The sequence below is a fragment of the Gobio gobio genome (assembly GCF_949357685.1).
Source record: "Gobio gobio genome assembly, chromosome: 7".
Lineage (NCBI taxonomy): Eukaryota > Metazoa > Chordata > Actinopteri > Cypriniformes > Gobionidae > Gobio > Gobio gobio.
The window spans coordinates 30,962,255-30,968,598 of record NC_137103.1 but is presented as its reverse complement, the minus strand read 5'-3'; positions in this window follow the sequence as shown (position 1 = coordinate 30,968,598).

Genomic DNA, 6,344 nt, shown 5'->3' with positions numbered 1-6,344 from the left:
CACGAGGACAGGTCATGGCCATGAACTGTAAAAATGGCGCATTTCCACGAATCGGTTCTTTCGAATAGTTTCAAAGAACCGGTCAAAAACAATTCAACGATTCTTTTACGTCTCGAGTCGACCACGAACTACATCAAATGATACATAATGATGGCCATATGATTTAGGCACATATTGCTGCTTATTTATAAAGTTGTATTAATAAGCTAATAAAAACAAAAACAAAAAACATTTAGATCATAATATAATATATATACATATATATATTGAAAAATATACACTATTTTCCTTCTGTTTACATTCAGATTATTTTCAAGAATATATAGCCTACGTATATTGATGCATAAAAAAGTTATTAATTAATAAATCAATTAAAACAAACAAAAAAGATCAATGTTTGGATTAAAGCGCTAAGTGCCTGATCAGAAGTTCATTAATTAGAGCATGTATTTTGATCACACTTAATTTAATTTCTATGTTTCAGCAGATGGACAGCTGCTTAAAAGGCAAAATAAACAGTATAGATCATGTCACATCTTAAGCTCTGTCTTGCTCCATTGTACTAACAGACGTACCCTAAGCAAATGGTATGCATTAGCTGCCAGTTTGCTAAGTGAAATCAATACTTCACTAAAACAGTCATTAGCAGACCACAGTGCAAAATATATGTTGATGGAACTAGCCATTAACTTCTTTGCATGAATGCATACATTTCTTATAGTGTTCTTCTCTATTGCATTAGTCACTTATAGCCTGTAGCATGAAGTTAGCTAGAAATAAAATTGTGTTGACTGCAGTGTTATTTACAGGGAAGTAGGTGGGTTCAAAGGTTAAGTCAGGGCCGGCCCGTGGCATAGGCGGAATAGGCAAATGCTAGGGGCGCCACTCATCTATAGGGGCGCCAAAATGTATTACTGATACTATTTTATTCATATTAATTTGTAATATTACCAAATAAAGCGCAAAAAACTTAACCAAGTCCCCCGCCTCTTCTCGGTCCACCTCATCAATCTCCCCCGCCGAGCTACTTGAAGGGCGTCAGAAATATAACGCGCTATCAGTTTAACGTTGGGGAGATTTGTTGTGTCGCGTCGCCTCTCGCCGCATCTAATGTAGACAGGATTACTTTCATTTTTTAGGGCGCTTGGTCGCTCGCTCAAGGTGTAGACTCTGATGCAGGTAGGATAAGGGATACACTGCTCTTCTTATTTAGTATTTTTGTCTTTCTAGTCTAAATATTTAAAAATTCTTACATCAAGATGCATTTGCTAGATAAGTAAAATTATATTTTTTCTTAAGTGAGTTTATGCTTAAAACAAGCTAAATGATCTGCCAATGGGGTGAGAAAAATAATCTAGTTTCTGATTGAAATCGTGTTTCTGTCCCAAACAGAAGTAAGATATTTTTTCTCACCCCATTTGGCAGATAATTTAGCTTGTTTTAAGCAAAAACTCACTTCATTTAGATTTTTTTTCCCCCAGAAAACAAGGAAAATATATCTTATGTCATTTTACTTATCTAGTAAATGCATCTTGATTTAAGAATTTTTAGATGTTTGGACTGGAAACAAGAAGAAAAATACTAAATAAGAAGAGCATTTTTTGCAGTGTAAAGACAGAGGTAAAGTGACGTAGGCTAATGAATGAACAGTTTATTTACCTGCATAGAAGTAAAATACTAATGTTCTCTGATTAATTCCTTAAACTATATGCAAGCAGCCGTTCTGGGTTCTCCAGAGGCCACAGACAGTGTGATTTTGTCAAAAAAAATCATATCTGTTTTTTTAAACGCATGTAATATCACTTTTTTAATAGCCTAATGTTTTTATTCTACAGTTGTGCAGTTTTAAGGAGACATATGGCAATTTTAAAATGTATTTGCCGAAATTAGTAATGATATTTATATACAGGTTTATTTAGCATAATTTTATGTAAATTTCACATTAAATATCTAAATTTCTCAGTTTAATTCATGGTGAAAACATGAATGTGCATAGTTTAGTGGAAGAAACTTTCGCTAGTTCTCAATGAATAGTTTGTGCATGAATGCCAGATGCACTCTTGCTATTAGTGTTTAGGCTGTAGGTGCTATTTTTGTATAGTTTAACTATCATCAGCCTTTACAAAAATAAATAATAATAATATCATGAACATAATGACGGGGTAGAAAGGACTGGACATCATATAAAACAACTATAAAAAAAACATCAATGCATTACAAAAATAAAACAGTAGCAGTGTTTCCACAACTTAGACTGTTAACATGTAGTGTTAAACCTTGATACAAGGGGCACCAAGTAAAATCTTGCCTAGGGCAGCAAATTGGTCAGGGCCGGCCCTGGGTTAAGTGTCTCTCTAGAGCAGAGGGGGGTAAGGAATGTTGTCACGGTGATCTAACATCTGATCACCCTCAGCTGGATCATCTCTGTTTTCAGTTTCTGGAGGAAATTTATCAAGACTAAGTGCAATTCTTATACAGGTGCTTGTCATATAATTAGAATATCATCAAAAAGTTGATTTATTTCACTAATTCCATTCAAAAAGGGAAACTTGTATATTATATTCATTCATTACACACAGACTGATATATTTCAAATGTTTATTTATTTTCATGTTGATGATTATAACTGACAACTAAGGTTCAATATTGAAGACACCTGGTGCCACACTCTTAACTCAGCTAATTAACTCAAAACACCTGCAAAGGCCTTTAAATGGTCTCTCAGTCTAGTTCTGTAGACTACACAATCATGGGGAAGACTGCTGACTTGACAGTTGTCCTAAAGACGACCATTGACACCTTGCACAAGGAGGGCAAGACACAAAAGGTCATTGCAAAAGAGGCTGGCTGTTCACAGAGCTCTGTGTCCAGGCACAATAATAGAGAGGCGAAGGAAGGAAACTATGTGGTAGAAAAAAGTGTACAAGCAATAGGGATAACCGCACCCTGGAGAGGATTGTGAAACAAAACACATTAAAAAATGTGGGGGAGATTCATAAAGAGTGGACTGCAGCTGGAGTCAGTACTTCAAGAACTACTATGCACAGACGTATGCAAGACATGGGTTTCAGCTGTCGCATTCCTTGTGTCAAGCCACTCTTGAACAACAGACAGCGTCAGAAGCGTCTCGCCTGGGCTAAAGACAAAAAGGACTGTTCTCTGATGAAAGTAAATTTTGCATTTCCTTTGGAAATCACGGTCCCAGAGTCCGGAGGAAGAGAGGAAAATCCACGTTGCTTGAGGTCCAGTGTAAAGTCAGTGATGGTTTGGGGCAGAGGTGGACAAAGTACACAACTCCATTACTCGAGTGAAAGTAAAAGTACTACTGGTCAAATATTACTCCGTTACAAGTGAAAGTTGTTAAAAACTATTTTTACTTAAGTAAAAGTATAGAAGTACTTGCTTTTAAAAGTACTTAAGTATCAAAAGTAAATTTCCTTTTTTATGTCAATGCATTATTTTATTATTGTTGCATTGTTGTATAAATGCACGCTATGCCATGGTGGTTTAAGCCAGTCTGTGATGCTCCATACGACCACCTTGAGCTAATTTAAATACTTAAAAGTTACAAAGCTTTTTACAAAGCTGCTGTCACTTTAAGGCAGAATGCACAAATCCTACACACTGATACACATCCGATATTCCCCCAACTGTTACGTTCACTTAAGACATAATCAACTTTGTTTATGTGAATACTTTCCAAAATGAAAATTGACATTTTGTGTGTATTGGTCTGTTTAAGTGCGAAAACCCCCCAAAAGAAAGCTCTATTCAGTGCTCGTACTCTGGCATCTCAGAGGCACAAAAAAACAGACTTCAGATTCTTCCATATGTCTATGCTTCTCTTTCTCCCAGACATTTACATTTTGCTTAAAGAAGAAAAAAAATCATCCACTGACTTGCAAAGCTGCTACAGAAACGACTTTTGACTTTGAGGACCTTGATAGAAATGTAGTGGAGTAAAAAGTACGATATTTGTCTTTCAAATGTAGTGAAGTTAAAGTAAAAGTTTCCCTAAAAAATAATACTTCAGTAAAGTACAGATACTCAAAAAGTGTACTTAAGTACAGTACTCAAGTAAATGTACTTCGTTACTGTCCACCTCTGGTTTGGGGTGCCATGTCATCTGCTGGTGGTGGTCCACTGTGTTTTCTGAGGTCCAAGGTCAACGCAGCCGTATACCAGGAAGTTTTAGAGCACTTCATGCTTCCTGCTGCTGACCAACTTCATGGAGATGCAGATTTCATTTTCCAACAGGACTTGGCACCTGCACACAGTGCCAAAACAACCAGTACCTGGTTTAAGGACCATGGTATCCCTGTTCTTAATTGGCCAGCAAACTCGCCTGACCTTAAGCCCATAGAAAATCTATGGGGTATTGTGAAGAGGAAGATGCGATATGCCAAACCCAACATTGCAGAAGAGCTGAAGGCCACTATCTGAGCAACCTGGGCTCTCATAACACCTGAGCAGTGCCACAAACTGATCGACTCCATGCCACGCCGCATTGCTGCAGCAATTCAGGCAAAAGGAGCCCCAACTAAGTATTGAGTGCTGTACATGCTCATACTTTTCATGTTCATACTTTTCAGTTGGCCAAGATTTCTAAAAATCCTTTCTTTGTATTGGCCTTAAGTAATATTCTAATTTTCTGAGATACTGAATTTGGGATTTTCCTTAGTTGTCAGTTATAATCATCAAAATTAAAAGAAATAAACATTTGAAATATATCAGTCTGTGTGTAATGAATGAATATAATATACAAGTTTCACTTTTTGAATGGAATTAGTGAAATAAATCAACTTTTTTTTTGATGATATTCTAATTATATGACCAGCACCCATAGAGTAAAAATGAAAAAGTAAGGAAAAATTAGTGTATAGATGCATGGTGTTGTGTAAACATAAGTGGGGTTGGATGAATAATTGAGGCTGTGGATGTTTTGACATTAGTGCAAGATCTAGTATCACACATGCTACTCACTCATCCATACAAAGTTATTAAATAATCATAGATGGGAGGTCTACAGCATGACCATATGAGCAGACACACATTAGCTAACCATCTAAAGTCCTGATAAAAGGACAGCACAGCCCCTGGGACAGCAAAAGGCCTTTAACTGAATAGAGGCTGATCGATCCAGAATAGAGTTTCAGATTCACTGCAAGAAAGCAATTGCCAGCCCATCATCTAAAATGGGCTTTATATTTCACACATATTTCTTATACAGTACCGGTCAAAGGTTTGGAAACATTACTATTTTTAATGTTTTTGAAAGAAGTCTCTATGCTCAACAAGCCTGCATTTATTTGATCAAAAATACAGGAAAAAACAAAAATATTGTGAAATATTATTATTATTTAAAATAATAGTTTTCTATTTTAATATACTTTAAAATATAATATAATTTATTTCTGTGATGCAAAGCTGAATTTTCAGCATCATTACTCCAGTCTTCAGTGCAACATGATCCTTCAAAAATCATATATGCTGATTTATTATCAATTTTGGAAACACTTGTGCTGCATAATTTTTGTTTATAACCTGTGATACTTTTTTCAGAATTCTTTAATTAATTAAAAAGTAAAAAAAGAAAGAACAGCAATTCTTTAAAAAAAAAGATTTTCTTTTTTTTCTTTCCTTTTTTTTCTTTCCTTTTTTTTCTTTCATTCAGCAAGGATGTGTGAAATTGATAAAAAGGGACAGATAATATTTTTATTTTGAATAAATGCCGTTCTTTTTCACTTTTTATTCATCAATTTATCCTGAAAAAAGTATCACAGGTTCCAAAAAATATTAAGCAGCACAACTGTTTCCAACATTGATAATAACTGAGTATCGAATCAGCATATTAGAATGATTTCTGAAGGATCATGTGACACTGAAGACTGGAGTAATGGCTGAAATTAATTATATTTTAAATTATATTAAAATAGAAAACCCTTGTTTTAAATTGTAATAATATCTCACAATATTGCTGTTCTTTTGTATTTTCGATCAAATAAAATGAAAATTTTGTCCTCAAAGTTGATATGTTAGAAGCAGGAAAAATGGACAAGCGTACGGATTTGAGCGAGTTGTGCAAATTGTGATGGCTAGATGACAGGGTCATAGCATCTCCCAAACTGCAGCTCTTGTGGGGTGTTCCTAGTCTGCAGTGGTCAGTATCTATCAAAAGGGGTCCAAGGAAGGAACCGTGGTGAACCGGTGACAGGGTCATGGGTGGCCGAGGCTCATTGATGCACGTGGGGAGCAAAGGCTGGCCCGTGTGCTCCGATTAAACAGACGAGCTGCTGTAGCTCAAATTGCCCAAGAAGTTAATGCTGTTTCTGATAGAAAGGTGT